The 26,931-nt window shown below is 39.1% G+C and overlaps 1 long non-coding RNA gene across 2 annotated transcripts; it reads right to left on the bottom strand.

Moving 5' to 3' along the window:
* LOC311619813 lies at window positions 1–26,068 on the bottom strand. 2 transcript variants are annotated; one of them, XR_014794583.1, is made up of 5 exons: window positions 25,972–26,068; window positions 8,847–9,020; window positions 7,761–7,808; window positions 7,477–7,644; window positions 1–270 (listed from the first exon to the last, which is right to left on the bottom strand). It is a non-coding gene; the product is annotated as an uncharacterized lncRNA (long non-coding RNA). The 2 variants fall into 2 exon arrangements; XR_014794584.1 differs by lacking the exon at window positions 1–270 and having other exon boundaries at window positions 5,605–7,644.
* Between the last annotated feature and the right edge of the window lie 863 nt (window positions 26,069–26,931).

Raw genomic sequence — 26,931 nt, 5'->3', positions numbered from 1 at the left:
GATAAATTGATCATATAAATCGCTAGCAAAACCTATCAATAACTGTAATAAATGAAATTTACCTGGATAATTACTTAGTATGTCTAATCACTAGTACACCTGAAGATAATTTAATATTGTATTATCAACTGATTGAAAAATAAAAACAATGATTTAAATAAAAAGATTGGTTACCGTAAAATCCAACAAAACAAAGTGGGCATCCTTCTGCCTCAGGCAATTCGGCTTCTCTTGCAGATTCGTCTCCAGCTTCAGTTCAGCTCTTGCCCTCTGTCAACCAAGAAAGAGTGTGTCTTTAAGACACTCACTTTTTGTCAACTAAGAAATCTTTCTAACATTGGAAAACGTTGTATTAGACCTGTATAAAGCTTGCTTTGAATTCGCATCTGGACAATTCTCTACTAGAGGAAGATTTACTTTTACTCATCTTCTTATCATTAGTCTAGAAAAAAACTGAAAAATAAATCCTTTTAATTCTGGCAGAAATGTCTCCAGTGACCATTAAATGAAATAAATGTAATGATGATTATTTGCAAAATGTAAAGTAATAAACATTAGGCTATATGATTACCATCTTATTTACAAGAAAACATCTAAGACAGGGAATTTGTAATGTATAGTTGGTCAAATAAACATTACCTGTCTTAAAAAAAAAAAAAAAAAATTAGATGCTGAAACCAGTTTGGCTGAGTGGTAGAAAGGTCTGTGGACTGAAAGGTCCTGGGTTCGATTCCGGTCAAGGGCATGTACCTTGGTTGCGGGCACATCCCCGGTGAGGGGTGTGCAAGAGGCAGCTGGTCGATGTTTCTCTCTCATTGTCATTTCTAGCTCTCTATCTCTCTCCCTTCCTCTCTGTAAAAAATCAATAAAATATATTTTTAAAAAATAGATGAATAGAACTTTGATTTCCCCCCCCCAGAATATTCTTTCACTGAAATTTTAAGCCACTTGCTCTGCTTCCAACGCAGGTAAATTTATTCTGTTAAGCCAATAATATAGTTACTTGTTAGCATAATATTGTTCTTAATTTATTATTCAAAAACTGGCCTAAATTGTTAAACAGCTAATCTTCAGAATGCTTTGCATGGAAGATCCATATTGTTTTTCTTCTAAAACCAGAACAGAATCCAATCTCCTCATAAGGACGAGGAAGGGTTATAACGGTCCTTCACATGCATACCAACGGAGCACATACCAGTTTCCCCGGAGCCAGCCGGATCTGATAGGTATGTCACACTACTTTCATTTTCCCAATTATGTGCACACAAGTTAATGGCAGTCATCTGTTAGGGATACAGATAATAACTTTGTTCTGTCTACTCAGGATTATCGTGGGTAGCAAAACACAATGAAAACCACCTGCTCTTCTGTTGGCCTGTCTCTCAGTACAGATATGAGGTTAGCACTGCGTGAGCCAAATGCCTGGTTGGCCCAAGGTAAGAACACCTTTCCCTGTGGCTATCCCTTCAACCGCCATATTCATTATTTCCTGGGATGGTTATTTTTTTAGCTATAAACTGCATGGGAAAATAAAGACTCAATCATAGCTAAGAAAATTTGTAAATAGAAGAGCGCTGAAGAGGGTCCTGCCTCTCTGGGTAATGAATTGTAAGATATAAAATAATTATAGAGGGCTGTGCAAACAACCCACTATAATAATTCACTAAAAATTAATCTGATGCAATACCATATTGAACAGGATAATTAAAGGAATCTTCCAGAAAATAGATCCTACTATTTATAAACATTGATTTCATGCTGAAGGTACTATCACAAACAAATGGAGAAGGAATGTATTCTTCAATAAGCAGTGTTCATATCTTAAACCAAAATTAGTTTCAAATAGTCAAAAAAGGAATATTTAAATAATAAAAATAAAATGGCATATTTAAATTATCGCTAAATTGGAAGTAATGTATTAATTACTCAAACAACAGAAGCAATTATAAAAGAAAGTGTTGAAGCAAATGCATAGTAACTGAAGTTTCTCAATGCCACAAAAAAAAGAACATAAATAAAATTTTAAAAAATTAATGGGAAAATATGCCAAGGTTAATGTTTTTTTGTTTGTTTTTTTGTGTGTGTGTTTTTTAAAATATATTTTATTGATATTTCACAGAGATGAAGGGAGAAGGATAGAGAGCTAGAAACGTCGATGAGAGAGAAACATCGACCAGCTGCCTCCTGTACACCCCCTACCGGGAATGTGCCCGCAACCAATGTACAATACATGCCCTTGACCGGAATCAAACCCGGGACCCTTGAGTCTGCAGACCAATGCTCTACCACTGAGCCAAACCGGTTTTGGCCCAAGGTTAATGTTATGTGTACATACACACATATATACTCTTAAAATAAGTGGGAGTAATAGGAAAATATAATACTGAAAAAAGCCAATTAGATTGAAGAGAAAATAAAATATAATTGTTTAATAAATATATACAAAATTAAATTTATATAGTTACTACAGCAATTAAAATAAAACATGATCTAACATTTGGAAAATATTATTAAAATATTATCCTGTGCTCATAAGTGGGTAGAAGGAATATAAATCTGGAAAGTATTTAAGGGTTTGAATGGAGAGACAAAAACATATATATCACTTAATTATTCTAATTCTGATATCCAAGAATATCATCACATATTTAGTGATAAAAATATGTATAAACATTTCCATTGAAATCTTGTTACATAGAATAATAACGATCTATAATAATATGGAAATCAGCCAAATGTTCAACAATTAGAAAATAGCCCATTTTACTAGGGCAAATCTACCTAAAAATGATGGCGTAAGAAAATGCTCACAATATTTAGTGAGAGGAGCAATGTGTAAATTGTATTTAGACTTTTATTACAATTTGGCCATATAAAAAATAGTAAACAGAAATATACAAAATGCAAATATGCTAATGATGGCTGTCTTTGATTGATGACTATGAAGTAATTTTGACTTTTTGTTAATGTTTTCTCTAGTTTCTAAAGCCAGCACCTGTTCCTGCAGTAGAAAGTGCTTCCTCAGAATGTGTCTTGTGCTCTTCCGCCAGTCACACTTTCTCACTTTCTGGTAGTTTCCAATTATTAAAATGTGACTCTGAGATGCAGAATTACTTTGAATTTCTTTGAAATGATAAAGTATTTGCCACTATCAAATTTACAAAAAAAAAAAAAAAGATATTTTATGTTATACTATAATTAACATGGATGAGTTTTATGATTTATAATGAATCCTTTAGTACCTTTACATATTTTAAATATGTTCATAGTTCATATTTTCTTCCAGCTCTGTCAAGTAATAAATATCCAAAGAAACAAGTGTAAACAAAATATTATTTGTACTTTATACTTTACACTTCTATATGTTACCAATTTGTGTAAATATACTCAGTAAGTTTATAAAGGAAAGTGAATTATAGGTAAAACTCATGAGTTTAAAGTATACTACTCATTACAGGGCAAAACCACTGTTAAGTAGCAATGAGGTGGAACATAATACTAATTTATTTGATTTGCCTAAATTCAAATGCAAATTAAGAGTAAAGAATTTCTTCAGATCATTGTTACATTTGAACTAATAATAATCACACTATCAAATAGGCATCATTGTTCAGATATGTGATATTACTTTTGAAAAACAAATATGGCAGGAGTGCATCGTAGACATTGCTTTTTGGTCGAATCATTTAAATGAGCGTATTATCTCTCCTGTTCCTATGTCCTCTTCACCCCTACCTCCCAAATCCAAATATTTTCATCTTCAAGCAAGTTCACCCGCTAAAAAGATATTAAATTCAAAACCCCTCATTCAACTTCGGTCTTAACTCTTTTTAAAACTTAGTATAATAGCAAAAAGGATTGAAAGAGTATGAACAACCTAATCTAATCTAAGTTTAATGCCAATAATTGCTGGTTAGAAGCCTTTCTTGGGTGTTTTGTTAGAATTTGTTGTCATGCAAGTAAGTGCACAAGCACAATTTTCAAGAAAACATTGACACACTGCAGTCTGTGACAGACTGCTTCAGCAGCCCTTCCTTTCTTTTATTCTCATCTAAGCTCTTTCAGAAATTACTTTGTGAGAGCGTACTGGCACAAGTTAGATTGTTTTGCCCACCTCACTTTTATTCCAAATCTATTTCCCCTGAGAAGTCATAACTACTGTAGTATAACATTCATTACTATCTATTTTTATGACTTCTCAGCCTCATAGCTATGTATCCCTTCTTTGCATTTCTCATTAAAATGAATACACCTGTAAGCTGTGATCTTATAAAAATGTTCCCTGTCATAGGCTGTTGGAAGAGCTTACACGGCATCCTTACTAATCTACATGTGTGTGCAGGGCTTCCTTTCCTCCTCCTTTCTGTTATTCTCTCTTTCTCCTACTGTCTCAGCATCTTCGTCTCTGAGTGTGGAAATGACCAGACATTCATTCAACCTGCTCAATAAGTCTTCCCACACCACCATGAGCAGCTATCCCCTACAGTGGTCAGCAAACGCCTTAGTCAACAGAGCCAACTATCAACAGTACACGACTAAAATTTCTTTGGAGAGCCACATTTTTTTTAACTTAAACTTCTTCTAAAGCCACTTCTTCAAAATAGACTTGCCCAGGCCGTGGTATTTTGTGGAAGAGCCACACTCAAGGGGCCAAAGAGCCACATGTGGCTCAAAAGCTGCAGTTTGCCGACCACGGCCCTAGGACGTGGCAATAACCTCCAAAGTCAAGCCATGTTGATTCCTCTGGAAAAGGACCCACTCTTTGGCATCTACCAGCCCGCCGCAGTGAGGACATTGGAGACAGTGCAGCTGAGTGAGGACAGGAGCCGGGAGGAGTGGGCCATGCACTGCGTCGACCTGAAAGCTGTGACCCCTAACCACGCCCCTGTCACTAGCCAGCTTCAGGAGCCCTGAGGGACCAGGTGTGGGATTTTTCCTGGATCTTAGGTTCTTCTGAAAGACAAAAATTGGTTATGGTTTCAAACATTTTATTCAACTATTGTTGGAAAAGTATAAATTTTTAATATAAATTCTGTGTGTATGTGTGTGTATCTGTATGGAGAGAAAGAAAAAGAAAGGAAGGAGAGAGGAAGGGAGAGAGAGAGAGAAAGAGAGAGAGAGAGAGAGAGAGAGAGAGAGAGAGAGAGAGAGAGAGAGAGAGAGAGAGAGAGAGAGATTGACTATGGGAATGGCTTATATGATCAGGGAGGTGGGGAACCCTATCACCTCGCATCAGCAAGCCGGACCATCAGCAAGGCAGACCACAGAAAGCCAGGGGTGTATTTCAGTTCAAGTCCAAAGGCACAAGCTCCAGAGCACTGAATCAAGGGCAGGAGAAAATGGCCGGCCCAACTCCAGCAAGTACAACTTCGCCCCTCTGCATTTTATCTGATTCAGCTGCTTGGTGGGCTGGACTAAAAGAATAATCTTCTTTCATCAGCCCACAGATTCAAAGTCTGTCTCTTCCAGAACCACCCTCGCAGACACACACAGATACCGTAATTGCCAGTTTTTAGGTATCCCTTAGTCCGGTCAAGATGGCATATACAATTATCATTCCATAGTAACATTAAAAAAATGTCTTTCTGTGGTCTACAATGTCCTAGAAGACATGTGTGTATTTAAGAGAGAATTCTGTGGGACAGGTATTGGATAAAAATAAATAAAACAGCCTGGCTGGTGTGGCTCAGTGATTGAGCATTGATCTAGGAACCAGGAGATCATGGTTTGATTCCCAGTCAGGGCACATGCCCAGGCTGCAGGCTCAGTTACTAACAGGGGGCATGTAGGAGGCAGTTGGCCAATAATTCTCTCTCATAATTGATATTTCTACCTCTCTCTCCCTCTCCCTTCTTCTCTGAAATCAATAAAAATACATTGTGTAAAGTAAAATAAAATAAAACAAAACACGCTGCTAAGGATCTGTCGATGGTGGGCATATGAAAGGTCCAGCCAGATGACAGGTAATCAGGAAGTAAACACGGGAGGAAGTAGAGAGTCTGAGTGTGGGGGTACCACTCTAACCCCAGGAAGGTCAGTACAATTTTAAGACTTCCTGGGCTTTTAATGAATCACAGATCTTTGTTGATGCTGCTGTAGTATTGTCCTACATTCCACTAAACCCGTGTTCCATCTGAAATCATAGACTCAATAGAGAAAAACATAATCTCAATCTCAGAGATTAGATTATCTCACCTTTCATTGATTAAACTAAATGCTCATTCAGAAGGGCCCAGTGGCAACGCAGAGAATCAGTGTGTGATTTAGACAGAAAATGCTGCCCAGCCCCTGAGGAAGTTACAGCAACTGCTGGCCAAGTCATGTTTCCTCTTCCTCATCACTCTGACTGGAGCCTTCTGCTCCAGGGGAAAAAATAAAGGTGGGCTTATTGTTCAGTCAGTGAAGCATTGAATTGTACACTCAATAAATGTTTTCTTAAGAAGATTTTTAAAGTCCGGGTGTTCTTTCTGGTTCTCAATGTGTGGTTTTGCACTAGGGACCCACGTGCCTGTTGGACAGTGTCACTTAGTGTCCTTTTCACTCTTGCCAGGAGTCGCGTGGAGCCTCTGAAGGAAAGAGGAGGCATTGGGAGTAGCTGCTGTACGCATGTAAAGAATCCTCCTTCGTTTAGTTTGAGACAAATTTGATTAAACCACATCGCCACAGCCACAGCATCCACACACCTGGGCCCAGCCATGTTTGCAAAGCGTAGTCAGAGGAAATGCTTCATTACGTGTTTTACCTACTTTAAGGTGCTGACGCCTGGATAATTCTGCTGCCTCAGAACTAGGTTAACTACTTAAAGTTGTGTAAATGTTACTGATTATTTCTGTTGCTTTTTCATACAATTAACATAAACTTGATCTATGTTGGTAATTTTCAAAAACACACACAGAAAGGGTCTTAGGCAGCATTTAAAATGCTGATCTGCAGCGTGCTCCCAAGGAGTGCAGCCGCTCATCCCCGCATACCCTAAGGGGAGAGCCGGTTTAAGACGTTTTAATAAATTCACAAGTTAACTCTATAAAAGGGAGCCCTTAGAAATGTATGTTGCACTCTAAACAGGTTTGGGTGTTCCAACATCAGACCATAAGCTGATATGCAAATGTTTCTTTTCAGAGAAATCATTAGCATAAGTTTAAGAACTATTTTAAAATTATCACAATGTAAATAACTACTCACAAAATTACTCTGCAACCACAGTTGACATATGGAGAAAGAAAAGGGGATTTCTGAAGGACTTAATTTAAGGACCAGGGCTGGAAACCAACTACATACACAATTAGCCATGGAGCTTCCAGAGGCATACTGATGGTGCCAGACTCTCAAAAATTCTCCATTTTTCTGTCCCCTTCCCTACAGGTGGCAGATTTTAATAGACTCATTCATTCATCATGCTTTAACTCATTTTGGAATAGACTATTTCTTTTCAGGTATGTCTTTGTTAATAAGAAATGTTAAAATGTTCTTCATTACCTGTTACTTCATTTCCAACTCTAACACCATTTATGTCACACCTGGGGACATTATTCTCTCAAATGTAAAGCCCTAAGTGCATTGCGGTACTACTCCCATAAGCCTTATTTCCCATCACCAGCTCAATATTGTTCTTGAGTTGCCATGATTCTGTCCAATTCAAAGCATCTGAAAGAGAAAAATGCAGAATAATAGAATTGGTCTTCAAACTGTTTTGCACACAATTCCCCATCAGAAAACAGCACCCACGATCTGTGTGGGAGGTGATATATTAATGAACTCACCTCCCACTTCAACTCAGTGATGGAGTTTTCCATTCCCTTTTAGGCCAGCTAAAAGACAGACAGAAGTTTTCAGTTGCCAATCTTCTTGTTTCTCTCCAAGCAAGGCAAGGATGCCAGGTAAAGAGTAGGACTATCATTCCAGCCCATCAGTGTTTCCATGAATTTTGGGGTAGTTTGACTATTATTTTTCCAGAAAGCTAATATATAAATCGCTATAAGAAATGGGCACCAATACCACTATATATGATTATATATGGATGATAGCATGTATACACAGATATGTATACAGGGTATATGGAATATCCATTGTTAGGTTGCGATGTAACACAATTTTCACCATAAGTCAGAACCCACCTACATAAGCACATACACAGCAGTAATGATGTGCAACAGTAAAAACAATTGAAAAGAAAGGCAACAACTCCTAACTTTTACTTGTGTCAAATAAATAATAGAAAACATGAAGCACATATGTACATATGTCAAAATGACAGAACATTTTTTTATAAATAAATGGGAAATGGTGATGTATATACATACATACACATGTATATGATTATGATTATATTATGCTATATAATAAAAGGCTAATATACAAATTGTCCCCTAACCTTACATTCTAAAGGAGTTCCACCAGTGGGTGGGACCATCTAGCCAACCGCCTGCGGCCCCTCTCCCTAGCCGGCATGCCCAATTGGCCCTGATCAGGGCAGGCTGGCCGGACCCCATCCATGCACAAATTCATGCACGGGGCCTCTAGTATAAAGTATAACAGAGCTTCAAATAAATGAAGTCATCTTCAAGCAGTTCTCTCTCTCTCCGTCTCAGAATATGACAGGAGGTTATATATTTATTTTCCATCCATCTGCTTTCTTCCTCTATTTTGTAAACTGGATTCTTTACTTACTATCTACATCATGTATTACCTCAATTTGCATCCCATGGTCTCTATATTCCAAATATGCATTCATAAACCTAGAAGATGTGTGTTCACCCATGGACAAAGTGAGTGATGCAGTAAGGTGATGCTAAAGCAGAGAATGAGAACTGGAGCAAAAGGCACCTGTCAGGCCTTGGTCCACTTACCTTCCCTAAGGGGGTGTATGAGGGGTCTCAGGGAAGAGAGGGGAGAATGGAGGTTTCTGCAGGAAGGAGGTCTCACCCCTGTATTGCCTGGCTGTGTTTCCCACTAGACTGTGAATTTCTTCAGACAAGTGTTCTGTCTTCTTCATCTTCAAATCCTCAGAGTCCAGCTTGTATCTGAAACATGGTTCATTATTTGATCATTTAGTGAAGGGACAAAAGATAGGGTGCTAAACTAAAGGGGGGTAACTGTCAAGAGAAAATATTTTTAATATGGGGGAGTCAAATATAGTTGTAGGCTAAGAAGTGTGTAGAGAGAAGACACAAGCTATAAACAAAGTGTGTAATGGGTAGAACAGGCCATGAAAGCTGGAAGATGGCAAGCCCTCAAGTACAGATTAGAGGTTTATCGCCAATTTTATATCCCAACACAAAGAGAAAACTTCTACCCATTTTATTGATTTGCTGCCCTCACCTATGATTTCATATATCATCCCTCAACGAAATGTTTTCTAATGATTAGTTGATAATAGCAATTATAATGTTATTGAAAGAATAGCAGAGATTTCTTATAGTTTAAGATACTGTTTTACTTCCTCCATCACAAGCCCTGAGGTATTAAAAAATATTACAATGTAATATTTCATCATAATGAATCGCATAAACAATAATCATGCATCACATAAACAATATTCATGCATCACATAAACAATATTCATATACTAATTGACAGCAATCATATACACATATGCATATGCACAAGTTCAACTCAAAACAAGTATCTAATTTGGACATTTTCTGGATAACACCTTTATCAGTGTTAGTAGCCGGCTTGGAGATTTAAGTTCTAGTAATTTAAGTGAGGTAAGCCAAAGGCAGAGGAGGAAGAACCATTTCCTAAAGGAAGAGCCAGGCTTCTGTTGTACTAATTCAGTAACTTGATGGTGAAGATATGAAATAACAGCTACTGAAAACCACTATCTTACTCATCTCTGGGCATAATGTTACATGTTTAATTAAATATGGAACTTCTCTCAGATAGACACTAGCCTGCAATTATAGGCTGCTTACAAAATGTTAGGTACCGTTTTAGAGATTTACATTTAATCTTCACAACAGCCCTAAACACCTGACACCGTTATCATCCTCACACAGTGTATAACCAGGGCCCAAAGAAGCTAAATAACCCAGGAGCCCACACTGCTGGGGCACACGGACAAGCACATCCAAGTTTAGAGGAGTCCTCGTGAGCTAGTGTATGATTAATGTTTAACATAAAACCACCCGTGGTATTTATGAATATTTTACATTACAAAGTCAAATTGCATTTCTGAGTCACAGGGAATTGTCAAATGTTAGTTATATTATTTCTGCGAGGAAAGATTGACAATGTGCATGTCTTCAGTAAATTTCAAAGGTCTGTACACACGGCTTTAACAATGCGTGAATTTGGAATGACTCGGTGGTTTGGTGAAGATCATGGTTAGAGAAGAGCACCTGTGAAGAGACTACACTGGACCAATTTTGTAATGATTAAGTCTTCTCGAGTCTGGGGGATGGCCTGCATCTAACAAAGCAGTGTCTTCCTGTGCCCACAGACTGGGAAGTGGAAGTACAACTGGGCATCGGTCTGAAGATTCCCCAGCAGTGGGTGGGGGCCCGGTCCTCTTCCTGAACTTGGCCTCCCTGCTCCACATCCACATACTGGTGCCCGGCATGGCCCTCCCGGGTCTATCTGTCACAGACACAAAATCTGTATCCGGGAAGGCAAATCTGATTTCTCACCCACTGCTTCTTCCTCTAGTTCTCATAGCAGGTCAGGGTAGAAAAGTCAAAGATCAAATGCAATATTATGCCAAATGGAGTCTGACTCATATTAGAGAAAACTTCTCCAGAGAATTTTTATTGAGGAAGTTTTTAAAATAACTGACGAGCACATTAACCTAATAGATAAGAAGAGGCCAACCATCAGCAATGCTATTATTATATATAATTCCTCATTGTTTACATGCACACACAAGATTTTAAGTAAATATTCCAACTATTTTAAGTAACTCTCAATGAAATTCATTTTTATACTTTAGAACCATTTATCTCTAAGCCCTCTAAAATTACATCACATTGGGGAAACTGGAAGGACACTGAAAAATATAAATAAGTATCATGGAGTCCTCCAAGTACTTTGCTCATGTCAAAGTCCCATCTATTGTGCAGAGAGGGACTATGGAACTTCTGAAGTTACCATCTACATTAATAAAATAGTAAGATGCAAATTGACTGTACCTCTGTGATGCCCACCAGCCAATCAGGAGTGAGTATGCAAATTAACCCAACAAAGCTGGTGGGTTAATTTGCGTACACAGGCACCAAGAAGATGGGGCGTTCTGCACTGCCCCAGCTGCTCCAGGCCTCTGGGCAGTGTGGAAGGCAGAAAGGTGGCTCTGAGCCAGAGCGAAGGTGGTGCTGGCAGCCAGTAGAAGGAAGGCCCATTCTTGTATGAATCTTTGTGCATCGGGACTCTAGTATATAACATAATGTGTTATGAAGTACATGTATATCACTAGAGTCCGATGCATGAAATTCGTGCAAGGGGCTCGGCCTTTGCAGCCATGGTGGCTTGCCTCAGCCCTCAGGAGGTACAGAAGAACGTCCAGAAGGTCAATCAGCTGTCTAGTCTAATTAGCATATTATGTTTTTATTATTATAGGTAATTTTTGTATTACAAAAGTAATTTCTCTGCGGCCCACAATGTGCCCATTATATAATACAGGCCCTATAGTGAAATGTACTTGCTCCCAAAATGAAAAGTCGGAATTTCCCAATGCTGCTTCAGCCCCGTGTTGTTCTGTAAACCCTCCAAATTCACATGCTTCTCTGGCATTCCACAGGAGATCACAGTCAGTCTAATATTCCCTCTGCATCCAAGGCACGGACAATTTTTAATTAAACAGATATGTATCTTGAGGTGCTTCTAGTAACTGAGTGTGGGAGGGTAAGAAGCCTCAAAATTTGAATTTTATATTGTGACTATGTTAAGACATAATATGTAGATTTCATTACTACCTATGAGTTCATTTAATGATGCTGCATAATAATGATTGTAAAACAGTTATTAAAGAAAAAGATTGACTGATGGATATATTTAATGTTCTCAAAATACTATATTTTTTTGCTCATATGAATTAATGTTTTTCTTATCCTTGAGTGAATTTGAAGTTATAGCAATGAAATCTGATAAAATATCTAAAGTTATATCAAATATGAGAATTCAAATGCCTTCTAATTGCTTCAAAAGGACCCATACATGTATGAAATGCAGGTTATTTTTATGAAGAACTATGCTAACCCACTTAATTACCACTCAGCCCTCTCTACCTTTAAAGCTAAATAATCCATATGTGGTGGCTTCTTCTAAATTGGTTTATAGATAATCCCCAGAATCCAGCAGCAAACTGGCATGATCTCTTTTCTCCTTTGCAGTGTAGACTTAGCCGCATTTTGTCTATTTTAGTAAGCGCGTTAGGTCTCTCTGGGGGATTATTCTAACCACAGCTAACCCAGGGTGTTTTGTTTTGTCTTTAATGTTGAAACTACTGTCTTGCTATTTTGTAATTAAAGAGATTTTTCTTGATGCAAATATTCAGCAACATTCTTCAGGGACGTTGTTAAGGGGCTGCTCCCACTTTGGTATAGCAAATGGAGCTCTATCTGTGTTTTCCCTGTTCCATTCGACAAGGCTGTGGACGCGCTTGCTTCTAGAATGCCCTTCCATGGCTCCAGGCACAGCAGGCCGAGGCAGGCTTTAAGAAGACACAAATGCTATTTGGAACGACGTGGAGTAAGTGCCGACTTTGGGGAAATAACAGCAGCAGACGGACGGAGCCGGCACCCAGCAGAAACGAGGTTATTCACATGCAGTAAAAGCCATGGGCGTTTTAAGGGAAGAGAATAAGTCAAAAACAACCATTTCCCTGAGCCAAAAGATTCTTCAGATGAACAGGAAAAGAGGCTCCTGACTCCAAGCGAGCCTCACAGATACCTTCCCACCCACAGTGTTCAGCACATCCTCTTCTTACGTGGAGCCCAGCACCATGAGTGTATTAGCACAATTCCAATCAAGTTAACGATATGACCAGTCTAGTCAATATGACTCTCTCCATTTACAACTGATGGCTCCAGCCTTTCTATTGCTATTGCTTCAGGAAATTTTGTGCATATTCAGAGAACTGGGGGGAAAAGTTTACTTGAGAATCGTGTTCACCTACCTAGTAATTGAAATGTTTTCTGAGCACTCTTTTCAGGAGGGCCTCGCTAAGAGGGAAATTTGACCTCCTGTGGATTGTCTCCAAAGCTATGAAAACATCTTCTTTTGTTTTCTCTTGCTTGAGCTTGGGGTGGGGGGTTGATGTTACAGCCTCTTTCGGATAAAATGATTTTCATTTCCTATGTTCTGTGGGAGGCTTGAAACCTCACTGCTATGGATGGTGGGAATGAACTTGAGTGGATTTAATGGAGTGGAAAGTTGCACTTGATGTTTCTGGGCTGTCCTGGCGGGTCTGGGGGTGGGCGACATTTTACTCACAGCTTCTTCCGGGACAGTGGAAAACTAAATATCCTTTCCTCCTCAAAGAGTAATTATTTCAGTTTGATTTATCAATAATGTGTTCACTGTAATTATAATAGAAATAATTAATGGATCTTCTGTCTGCTAAGAATTATGCTCTCTTGTATGGAGCTTGCTCGGTGGGTGCTACCAATAAGTCAAACTAATTTAACATATTAAGGCTGTTATATGCAGTAATTTTCAGCAGAGAAACACAATGGCTCTGTTTCTAGGCAATAGTTTCTTGTATTAAATTGACATCCAAACAAATGAAAAGTTGGAAAGTTATTTCTGCTAATATAAAAATGTGTTATATAATGAGCCTGTTTCCATGGCATTTTATGGTGAAATCAGCACTTCATCTAGATGCACAGCCCTGGTGAAATGCAGAAATGAACCTCAAGAGGAATAAACATGGGTAGTTCTGACCTTGATGGCAGAAAAATGCATAGGTTTGAAAACCATCACCACTATTTTGATGGGCCATTCCCTTCCTCCCTTCCTTCCTCCCCCCCTTCCTCCCTCCTTCCCTCCCTTCCTTCCTTCCTTCCTTCCTTCCTTCCTTCCTTCCTTCCTTCCTTCCTTCCTTCCTTCCTTCCTTCCTTCTTTCCTTCCTTTTTTCCTCCCTCCCTCACTTACCTCCCTCCCTTCCTTCCCTCCCTTCATTCCTTTGACAGCTGTACTGAAAAAACAATGTGATCTCTAGAATGAAATAATGCCAATGATTCTGTAATGCCTTAGCCTTTGGCTTGGCCATTTGGAATGGTCACACCTGTCACCGCATGGCTACATATGATAATGAAAATGGACCTTTTTATTAGTTACACAACATATAATGGCTGCAAGACTCTAACATCCTTTATCCAAATGACTCTTCAGAGATTATTAATTAGTATTTGAGGAATATTTTATTTTTTCTAATCCTCCAAAATTATCACTACTGGGAAATCGGCCGAGTTCATTTTAGCGATGATAAAATTGCATGCAGTGACATTAACTGAGCAAGGCAAAGGAGAACTTGGCAATAAGTGAGAAGTGTACTCTTACGATTGCTTCTTATGGATACTTCTAATTTGTGTGTACAAACATGATTTTCAGCACAGTAAGTGATATCTCTGGTCACAGAAATGTTTTAGATACCCTGATTTGCAAACAGTCTCTTGGTAGTAACATTAAGTTGAATTCAGAGGTGTTTTTAAGAATACCTGTATCTAAGTGTATTTTAAAAACAACAGAAATCCAAAACTTGCCCATTTTGCAGGCACATTAGTGAGTCTTTAAGCTCAGCCAACAGGACTGCTGGCCAGGCCAAGAGGTCCAACCTTCTTGACAGCACAAGGGGCACCGAGTTTAACTAGAAATACCCTGGGGCAAATATGGAAAGAACTATAAAACACTGACAAAGCACAAAATTACCTTTGCTAAAATTAGCATATTTTCCAGTCTACCAATTTACCATTACATGCATTACCTCAGGCAACATCGTGAAGAAACCTGTGTTCACATTTGTGGGTCAGGTGGTCAGTAGCTTAGTTCCATTTTGTTTTTTGCCTTTGTAGCAAGTGAACATAATTTCAGAGCTCACATATGTATTTTAAATATGTTCTTGGCAGACTGAAAACACATAAAAACGTATTTAAAATTAAAAAATGTTGTGAACCACATTTTGTGTGGGGTTCTTTTTTGCATTAAATATGTTTAAAATATTAGTGTCTGGGAACAATATTAAGAAAAGAAACTGACTAGAGAATATTTCAGTTTAGAAAGAATATAACCCCTGAGGATTTTGAGATTCTCAGATTTGTGAAAGACAAGCTCTATTTATGAGTAGCAAAGAGATGCTGCAAGGTGTGGCAAACTCTTCATATGCGGCACTTACCATTACACACTATACTTCCAGTACATAGGGTAATTGTACCTAAGATAAGAAATAACAGCAGCCAAACTTTATACTAGTTTTTATTTCATGTTCATTCCATTCAAAAATGTTTTGAAGTTATTAAAAATAGATCAAAGGTGTTTAACAAGTTGAGAGGTCTCAGATCACTCAGAGTATAAATAATGTTTCAGATTCTCTTTTGAGAAAAAGAAAAATATGCAAACATGCACATAAAAATTATTGCAAACTCTACACAAACATCTGGTGCTCTAAAGGCAATCTTTAAATCCTTTAGCAAGATGAAGGTCTAGGCTAAGTATATATATATATATATATATATATATATATATATATATATATATATATGATTTAGCCAGTGGAAAGCTTATAAATTTGCTGGGGGGAAAATAACAGGTCTAAAATCATTACTCTTACTTGTCTGCCTTCATCTTTGAAATGATCTACTATTAATATTAAAATGTTACATCTTGGAAATTACCTGCTAAGCATGTTATGATAACTGTGAAAACTTATCTAACATTATATCAAAACTGGCATATAACCTTGTCAAGATAAGTCAAGTAGATGTTCAGAAAATGCTCTACATTGAGGTTTAAAGCAAAGGAGACAAACGAACAAAAGCCCCGTCCATTCAGACCCCGGGGAAGTGCGCCAGGAAGCAGAGGCCGTGAGACTGGTCCTGGTGACTGGCTGGGATACAGAAGGCTCCTGAGAGAACTGAAGAGAACTGAAGACCAACTTTTCCTTTTTCAGAAAGTTTTGTAAAGAAAGTTACTAGTTTTCAACAGAGCTAGCATATCACTTATTATGGGTAAGAATAATGACCATACAAAATTGTACAAAACCAAAATCTTTAAAATATGCTGGTTTAATTTATGAAAAATAAACACCTTTCATTATATCCTGACTAAATAGTAGGGGCGTGGCAAATTCACCCAGAAGTAGTTTTGTTCTTCCTGTTAAGAAAATGTCATTTCAGGTAATCAGAATGTGGCCTACTGATCAAGCATGCCTCGTTAAGCTTTCCTTTCCTCATTTTCATGTCCTACTGAAAGAATTGATTCACCCCAAATAGTACTCCTTGTAAGAAGGATATGTATGTTTATCCCTAATTCTCACATTAATACAAGGTGGCAGGTGACAGATGCAGGGCCAACTCCTTCCAAATTAAGAAGTAAAAATATTAAGAGATAAGTTGATATGCAAATAAATAATTATACCATAAAGCACTGAGATGGTGGAGTAGAGAGCCAGCTTAAAGGGAAGCAAATTCTGAGATGAAATTCTAGAGCAAGCAGGATTTCTAGACTTCGGGGTCATGAGCCCTTAAGTAGAGAAGGGGTCACAAAAGAAAGAGAGAAATATGGAAGATATTAGACCCAGGAAGCATTTGAAGTCATTAGGAAGATAGGATGGAAAGGTGAGAACACAGCAAAGAAAACAGGCAACTCAAATCACCCTGAGAATTCACTCATTATGACTCAGGGTAAAATTGGAGAAAGTCATCTAACAGATGGCTTGCTACACCGTTATTAAACCAACAATAATCTTGGAAGTAAGAATCAATGGTTCTTCCTCTGAGATAGAAAAGTATAGGAAAGGCAGAAAAATGAGAACATCTTAAGGCAGTCCTTGAGGAGAATAAAATAATTTAGAACAGCTAATGTTGAGAATTCAAAAGCTAAAAAGAAGTGGAGATATCTGTGCAGTAGCCATTAAGGACCCCATTAATCTTGAATACGAATTTGAACTGAACTCAATCAGTTAAATCACATAACTGGCCACAGTAACAGTTATCAGAACAGAAGAGAGAACAGTGGAATCAAAGTGCAGAACATATATAAATATATATAAATATACACATATACACATATGAAAGTAATTGAAAGAAATATGTTGATAAACTACTTCCATTCAAGGTTAACCAAATCTACCCCATTCACCAACTAGGGACATTATTTATAACAAAAGATGATTTCAAAGCTGAATGGCCCTTTGGCTGCTGAGCACCTACAGAAGTTCTGGTCAGCAAGTCTGAAGACAGAAAACGGTCAGAGCAGAATGCCTTTTCATAAGTCAGAAGAAATTTGCTGGGTGGACAATGGCTAAATATCCAGGAGGGAAAGGTCTGGGTACCATGAGGAATTCTGAAGACTTTACCTTGTCTCTACAGCATATGGGGGAAGAAAGAAGCTATAGACACAGATGCCCCTAGTCTTGTAAACCCTGTCAACAAGTGCAGCCCGCTGACCACACATACAATGCCATCAGGAGGACATGAAGAGGTTAGTGGGGGTCTCTCAAGTGCTGGTTTCCCTCTATAGCAGCCTAAGTTGGGTTGTATTTGGATCTCTGCAAAGTTTGGGGCATTGCCAGGTAGCTGAAATGGGGAGTCAAGTTTAGTGTACAGGGAAGAGTCTGGGCGATGAGCTTTAGAATCTTAGGTACATATGAAATAAAGTAAAAAATAGAAAAGACATTGAATTGTATAAATAAGGGGAAATAACAGATTGACTTTTCAAATAAGATCAAAAAAGGGAGTGACTCAGAATAGAGTAAATGAACTGCAAGGACGTTTTCAGTCTTTTTTTTTTCTTTTTCATTTTTAGCTTTTAAATTATGAGTATTTCCCTTCTCCAACCTCCCTTGACTCAACCCATATTGTACATCTTACTAGGCACACAGTGGGCACCTAATGTGTGCAAATGACATTGTGCATTAAAGAATTTTTTTTCCTTTTCCAGTCATGCTCAGAGACCTGAAATTTTGTCTCTTTTTCTTAGTGTCAAGATTCCTGCAAATGTGTTTGCTTGTAAACCGGTTTTAAAGCGAGAGTCTTGTCAGACAATATAATTTAGACCCTGTAGTATATTCTGTACTGGTGTCAAGGGCTTCTGTTTATAGTGAAGGATAAAAATATGGGCAATTAACTCTGAATTTCTCAAAAGAAAGGGGACGGCGTCTCTCCAGGGCATCTTCCCTTTTATGAATGACTTGGTGTTTTGTACATGATATATGAAAGACCCGACGCAAAGGGAGACCTAAAACTCAATGAGGCTGTGATTCTGGGAGCTGCAGGTACGGCTCTCAGGCACCTGAGGGAACAAACTTTAAATGAGTTAGTGGCTTATTCAGTGGGACCCGGACTGCCTCATGCAAAATGTCATTTTAATTATTTATGCTGGAAGAAGGGATTCCATCCTGCACTTGGACTGCCTTTTCAGTTTTAATTCAGTTATAGGAAGAAGGAAACTTTGGATTTAAATAGAGCATTTGCCTCAGGAAAATAAAGTGCTTTAAAAACATTATTGTAGTTTTACCAATAGAGTGGGATTAGATGCCGGTTTTTATTCTCATACACTGGGTAGAAAGAGGACTTGGGGAAAGTTAGCCAAGTAAGTGACAGAATTCAGAACTAAACTCAGGACTCTGAATTCTAAAACAAGGAAAATATTTAAACAAATAAATTCTAAAACAAATACAAAATATTCCAAGGCAAAAAGATTCATTCAAAGGAAAGTAGCATGGTATTTGGGGCATTACAATACATGTGTCAGCACCATGGTTGGCAAACTGCGGCTCGCGAGCCACATGCAGCTCTTTGGCCCCTGGAGTGTGGCTCTTCCAGGAAATACCACAGCCTGGGTGAGTTTATTTTGAAGATGTAGCGTTAGAAGACATTTAAGTTTAAAAAATTTGGCTCTCAAGAGAAATTTCAATCATTGTACTGCTGATATTTGGCTCTGTTGACTAATGAGTTTGCCGACCACAATCAGATAAATCTTAAGCAGCTTTTGCAAATCAGAATTAAAGATAAGACAGGCTTATAATGAAATTCTTTTTTTAATCCTCACTGGAGCATATCTTTTTATCGATTTTGAGAGAGAGAGAGGAGAAAAAAAAGAAAGAAAGAAAAAAAAACATTGATCAGTTGCCTCCTGATTGGTCACCTCCCTTGTGCATCCCAACTGGGAACTGAACCCACAACCTAGGCATGTGGCCTGACCAGGAACCAAGCCCACAACCTTTTGCTGTGTGGGTGGTGCTCCCCTTAACTGAGCCACCTGCCCGAGGGGACTTAAAATGAAATTCTTAAAGTCAGGAAGCCCAAATAATGACTCAACCAGTTCTAATAAAATATGGAATGTGGAACATATACAAATTAGCTATTTTTAATTTTGGGAGGGAATTAAGTTTAATGATTTAGAAATTATGATGGCACTATTTTCTTAGATAAGAATACAGTGTTTGCTTATCTCTAGCTTGTCATTATTTTGAGGCTGAGATTATTTGATAATTGGATAATAGTAACTTTAAGAACACACAAAAGTTTTGTGTGTTTGATATTTTTCTTCAGAATAAACACATAAAAACAAACAACAGTCCTAACCAGTTTGGCTCAGTGTCAGCCTGTGGACTGAAGGGTCCCTGGTTTGATTCTGGTCAAGGGCATGTATAATACGTTGGTTGTGGGCACATCCCTGGTAGGGGGTGTGCAGAAGGCAGCTGGTCAATGTTTCTCTCTCATCAATGTCTCTAGCTCTCTATCCCTCTCCCTTCCTCTCTGTAAAAAATTAATAAAATATATTAAACACACACACACACACACACACACACACACACACACACACAACTAGTCCTCCACGTGAGGCCAGGCCAAGCCATTGTTCTCCTGGCCTTCGCTAGGGTTCTCATAATACCACAAACACAACTTTTTGCCTTCAGCAATGGCAGTTTCTGCCTTTATTTTCCTGTTATCTATCCCCATCCTAGTCCTTTCGTTACAATTTTTGAATTATCCAAACAGGTTAGCTCATCACATATTTGTTAGGGGCCCACTGTGTACCAGGTTCTGAAGAGATGGAAGTGAAAGCAGCTCCTACAGTCACACCCAGAGAAGAGGACATTTACATGAACACCTAAGTGGAATAGCACGGAACAGACCCAATCTCAGACACACTGACCGCGTCACAGAAGCAGGCACAGGGTGACCGGGTGCCCAGGGGGAGCCTTCCTGTCTCCTAGTGGTGTGGGTGGGCAGGGGTTGGGGGTGGGGAACAGCTCACCAGGGACAGTGCTTGTCAGGTTGGTCCCATCACAACCAGCCCTTTCTAAGCCTGGGAACTACCTTTCCCAGAAACCATGTGGTCTGAACTGTACCAGGTCAGAATCTGCTGAGAGGAACTTTGGGAAGGCCTGGGTGGAGGAAGGAGAGCAGGCCCATGGAGCCTGGCACTTATAACCGATGCCACCGGTGTGCAGACCCCTGCACAGGCTCCGCTCTCTGCTCCCCAGAATCAGCTTCCCTCCGGCCAACATTCTGGCTACTGTTCAGTCTCCCAGCCACAGCCTCCCGAGCCTTTGGTCTCCCCGATCCTATCCTATTCCCATGAACTCTAATTCCTATGTTAGACCCCACATACAGATTCCAACATTGCACAGTTTCTTTCCCTGCCACTTGGAGTAACCACTGTCCTAACGGAACGCAGATAGACGCAGAGGATTTCTCAGAGAAGATGGGGCCTGAGCAGGATTTTGAAAGCTAGAGCAGTGTTCATCAGGAAAACAAGCTGCAGAATGCAAATTAATTGTTCTAAACCCATGAGGACAAAAAATGGTTCCATCTGCCTGCTCCCAGAGAACTTCTCTAACCACTAAGGCAGACTGTGCACTTTCCTGCTTAGTTTCCTTCTTTTCTCAAATTCCAAGGAGTGGTCCCAACCTTGGATCTAGGGTTGAACGGCAGATGTGAGCTTGGGGCTCAGGCAGCCCTCCCTCCAGCCAGCACTCACGGAGGCTCATGGGAGAATCACTGAGCACCGAGCAGAGCCACATGGGGAAAGAGGCCCGACTCCGGAATAAACGGAAGCCTTAGATCCACAACCGAAACTGGTTCAGCTCTTGGAGTTTTCGCTTTTGTGAGGAAGATGAAAAAGGAAAAGAAAGCCTTTTCCTATCAAACACTGACTTACATTGATATTCACTCAAAATCAAGCATTCTCATTAGTTACACATGCTTCAGAAAGGGAGCATTTGCGTGCCTTGGAAATCACCCTTTGGTTTCAGCACTGATTCTGCCTTTTCTACAGCCTGTAATCAAATGAAGTTTTATAAATCTAATTCTTGTTTCAAAATAATGTTTATTGTGTCAAGTAGTGCCAGGCACTATAACAGGGACTAGTTGTTCCAAAGGATGAGCAAAGGTGCTTGCCCCCGAGGAGGTAAGCCCTGCGGTGCAGACAGAAAACGAGTGGACACACTAGCAAGCCCGTGGAGCGTGCAGCAGGCCACACAGGTGGGCGGGTCTGTCCTCTTCCAGCCCAGCTGCCAGGAACCAGAGGGCTCCCTGTCTGTGATGTCAGCGTGAGGAGTCTTTGGCATGGTCTCCTCTGGCTCAGGATGCCCCAGGTCCTCCCTCTCACCTTGCCCAGGTCCCGCCACCTCACACCTCAGGTGGGGGCAGGGGACAAAGGGCCCTCACTGCAAGCAGCGATGTGCTTAGAAAAATAACCTCCCTGATGGTGACATCTGCACGGGCTGATTAAGGCTCAACTCCAAGCAGGTGATGACTGGTGGGAATGCAGGGCCTCACCAACCAACACAGAAAGTCATCCCCTTCTGTGACTCCTTCTTCTACAGTGACCCCATCCCGCCACCCTCCAGCTGGCCACTCGCATTGTCCCTGGGAGAGCTCAGTGCTGTGTTGTTAATAATAATCCTTACATCTCTGCTCAGTGCTGGTTATGCATTAGCTCAGGCACCTGGTGACTTTGGGAGTGAGGAAGTTTGGACAGGTCCTTCTAAGGTTGACTGAAACGCAGATTTATTACTTCACTTACCTGCTCATATCCCCAAACCCCCTCCTCCACCCCTCCGTCTATACCTCCACTTGATGAATTTATTTATACTTCACGAAGAAAAATGGAGCAATCACAAGGTAGCATTTAAGACTCTCAATACCACATCTATTACCAACCACCATCTGCTGCTATGTAATCTATTCTCCCATCTGTTAACATAGGCGAACTTTCTGTGACCCTATCCAAAACCGATTCCTCCACTTTGCCCAGGGTCCCAGGTCCTCTTAGGTGCTCAAGGACATTGCTGGACAAAGTCTTTCTTTGCTTTCCTGCTTGTTTGTGTTTAAATCCTGAAGGGCTCATTCCGATGACATACACCCCCAGTTACTTCTGTCAGCTAGAAAGGGGTTCTCATTTTCCACTGCACCTGCAGAGGCACCTGAGAAGGAGAGTCCAGTGAGGTAGGAGGGGAACGGAGGACATGTGTTGTTGTAACCCATGTGAAGAAATGGTGAATTGAAGAAAAAGGAGGAACCGTCCTGCCAGTGCTGCTAAGACAGACAAGATGATGACACCTTGGACCAACAAGGATGGATGGTTCCAACCCAGAATTCACTGGCGAGTCCTAAGAGCCATTCTGATTGAGGGGTGAGGGTCAACATTTGATTGGAGCATGTTTCAGAAAGGCTGGGAGAAGAGGAATAGATATTAGCTATTTCCAGGAACAAGGAAGTAGTGTGTTGCTAACAAAGAAAGTGGAGACACCCATTATGCATAGAGTCCCAGAATTTCCATCTGTGGTAACAGTCAGAAAAGCAGCATCTGCTAGGGGCAAGCTCCAGAGACAGTGAGGGTTTGTACAGGGTGATGGAATGCCAGCTGAGGATGGGGAGGAGACAGAGGGTATTTTTTTAAAAGGTATGAAAAGGCCTCAGAAGAACAGATTCTGGACACACAGTCTGAGCCAGCCAGCCCATTTGAGGTTTATGGTCATGAATTCAATGTGAGAACCATCAGCATGAGTATGTGTGTTCTTCAGCCTCATTGCAATATCGCTTTGGGATTAAGCGGTGAGTTTAATTCAATCAGGGTTGTAGGTTTGCCATGCAAGTACCAGCAAGAAAAGTGAGGGGGGCAAGGTTAAAATTATATTCAAAAGACTCATAATAGTAGCTCCCCATGAAATTATTTCTGGGTCAGGAGCAAGGACATTAAACAGGTGAGAGATGGTTAAATAACAGTAACACCAGGGATTAAGGGGTGTTGAAAAATGCCGGGGACCAAGAGTGAGCTGTCATTATAGGAAGTGTGCTAAGAATAGGTTGGTTGCATGAAATTTAAATTTTTAGAAGGGTTATAATTATTGACAAGGTCTAATACCATCCGTGGAAATAGACACCTGAGATAGAATGAAAAGCAAGTACTGTCAATTCCAACAATGTTGTAAGGATTTCTCCTTGAAATTGTTGAGTAGAGATTTATGTTATTGGGAAGTTAAAGTCTCGGTCTATAGTATGTGAGGCAAGTCCTTACATGGTTTAACTCTGTCTTATTCTAACCAGAACTCCCACCACTCTCTTGATCAAAGGTTCATACTCCACTTCCTCACTCATTTGACATCCTCATTTATGGGTAGTTCTTTATGAAATCAAAGGCTACCAAGTTGATTGAAAAGCACCTGACACTATTAATAGAGAGTGGAAAAATAATTTGAGGTTCTCTTCTTCCTGTTCCTCCATGACCCAAACATCTTCAGATTGTTATAACCCAGAAGGTCAAACACTCCCAGAGCTCCCTCTTCTACAAGCTACGAATCATCCTGACAATATATTTGGAAAACCCTGTTTTACAAAAGTCTATAGATGAGGTATTTGATTTTGTTATTAGGAAGGGTCTTATTGAATAATGTTATTATATATTTTATTTTTTATTATTTTATATATTTTAAATAGAAAAATCGTATTGTTAACTGAATATTGTAAAAGTTAATAAGAAAGGCCATAGGGCCGAAGCTGGTTTGGCTCAGTGATAGAGCATCGGTCTGCAGACTGAAAGGTCCCAGGTTCGATTCTGGTCAAAGGCATGTACCTTGGTTGCGGGCACATCCCCAGTGGGGGTTTTCAAGAGGCAGCTGGTCGATGTTTCTCTCTCATCGTCGTTTCTAGCTCTCTATCTCTCTCCCTTTCTCTCTGTTAAAAATCAATAAAATATATTTAAAAGAAAAAAAAGAAGAAAAAAAGGCCATAGGAATGGAGGAAGGTGTCTAATAGCTTCTGAACTCAGCAACTAATAATGCACATATGTACATTTTGATTTAGTGCAAAGATGCTATGAATACCAAATATATTTTTCTTAAATAAAAATGTGTTTCCTCACATTCAGTACTACAAAATATCCTATAAAAAGATAACAACAAATAATATTTAGATAGATAAATAGTAAACAGAAAACAGAAGTAAAGAGAGGGACTTAAATGTAATAATAATAATAAGGCAGAATACTTTCAAAGGAATGATATTTAGACTAATAGAAGGCAACTAAATAGATAAAATAAAAACAAAGACAAAATGTGAAAATATCAGCAAGGTATTTATAAAGAAAAGATCAGGTAAGCCTCTATACCCAGTTAACCAAAGGGCTGTATTTTTAAACAAAACAGAGAGAGTTTACACCCCCAAAAAATTAATTGCTAAAGATACTACTAAATAGGACTTCAAGTATGAATAATTTTGGTCTTAAAAAACATGCTTAAAACACAAGAAATCATGAGCAAAGAAATTAGTAAAGTTATTGATAAACTTTAAAAATAATTAACTAGCCAAAACCGCTTTGGCTCAGTGGATAGAGCATCGGCCTGTGGACTGAAAGGTCCCGGGTTCGATTCCGGTCAAGGACATGTACCTTGGTTGCGGGCACATACCCGATAGGGGGTGTGCAGGAGGCAACTGATCAATGTCTCTCTCTCATTGATGTTTCTAACTCTCTATCCCTCTCTCTTCCTCTCTGTAAAAATCAATAAAATATATTTTTTAAAAATAAAAAAATAAAAATAATTAACCATACAGCAGCAGCAGCAGCAGCAGTATAAACAAAAATTAATAATAGTGAGAAATTTTGTAACCATAGAAAATTGGGAATCCAAATATAACAATTGTAAGACAGGAGAGAAATTGTATGAGTTGATGCAAGTAAATTCCTCTTTGGAGCTGGAGATATATAGACATGCAGGTTAATGTTAGAAGGTGGCAGGTTCGGTTCCTGGTGAGGGCACATATGTAGGTTGTGGGGGGAGGTGCATGTAGGAGGCAGCCAATCAATGTTTCTCTCTTACATCAATGCTTCTCTCTCCCTCTTTAAAGAAAAAAAATAAATAAATAAAGTGAAAAGCCATATACTGGGGAGGATATTCATACACTTAAGCAAAATCTTCAATCAAAACTATAAAAAGTATTCTTACACCTCAATAATTGGAAGACAATCAAACCTGATTAAAAACGGAAAACAGATTTAAACAAACTTTACCAAAGAACAAATCAGCACGTGAAAAGATGCTCACCATCTTTACTCATTCGAGTAATCTAAACTAAACCCACATTTGGGTACCACCACACACCCTCAGATTGGATGAAATTAAAGAGGAGATAATGCCAAGTGTTAGGACAGAGGAGGGGAACCTGGAGACCCCGCACATCGCTGTAGGGTAGGTAAAATGCCATGAACATTGTAGAAACACACCAGCGGTCTCTTGTAAATAGACACATAGACACTGATATGACCCAACCATCCCACTTCTGGGTATCTGTATATGCACAGAAAAAGACTCACCTACAAATGCTCATATCATCTTAACTCATGTGGAGTTGTGGGGATAAGGAGAGAGAAACTCATGACTACTCTTATTCAGTATGCTACTGTAGTTTCTAAACAGAAAAATAAAGAATAGAAAATAAATAAAAGCATAAATACCAGAAATAAAAAAGAAAACTCATTCTTTGCAGGTGTTATAATTATATATATGGGAAACCTAAACATCTACAAACTTACAACAGAAAAGCTAATTCAGCAAGTTTGATGACAAGAACATCATAAAAATATATTGTTTTCCTGTAAAATAGCAACAATAACAACAATAAATCTTTAAAAATCCAACTTTACAATAACAAACAAGACTATAATTTACCTTGAAAACCCTGTGGCAAAGATATGCAATATCTTCATGGATTTCTAAGCAGAAGAAGAAGTATAAGAATTGGAGATTCAACAGTGGAAAGATGCAAGCTCTCCCAAAATGGATCTCTGGATCCAAAAAAATTCCTTTCAGCATTAAAACAAGTAACTTATATGCATTGCTGTTGTTCTTGGAGAAACTAGACAAATTGACTCTAAAATGTACATGAAAAATTCAATGGGAAAATCCTTAAAGAAAAAATAACAGTGGAGGGATAGGCTGAAATACCTCAAAGCCATGTCATTGGCAGTTGGACATCTCCCGAGAGGTCCCATATTGGAAAGGGTGCACACTGAGCTGAGGGACCCTCCCGTACATGAATTTTGTGCACCAGGCCTCTAGTAAAATTATATATTTTAAAGGTAAATAATATATCAGAATCTACAGATAACATACTAGAACTACTCAGGGAGCTCGAATATGTTCTTGGCCGTTAAGATCCCTGTATAAAGACCATTTTTATTTAATCAGCAACAGCAATTACAAAGTTACATTTTATAAAGATATCATTTCATGGGCACACACAAGAATTAAAATGCATATGGTTAAATCTTAAA

The sequence above is a fragment of the Pipistrellus hanaki genome (assembly GCF_964339955.1).
Source record: "Pipistrellus hanaki genome assembly, chromosome: 3".
NCBI classification, from domain to species: Eukaryota; Metazoa; Chordata; class Mammalia; order Chiroptera; family Vespertilionidae; genus Pipistrellus; species Pipistrellus hanaki.
Note: the sequence above shows the minus strand (reverse complement) of the source record. Positions and strands in the feature narration are given on the sequence as shown.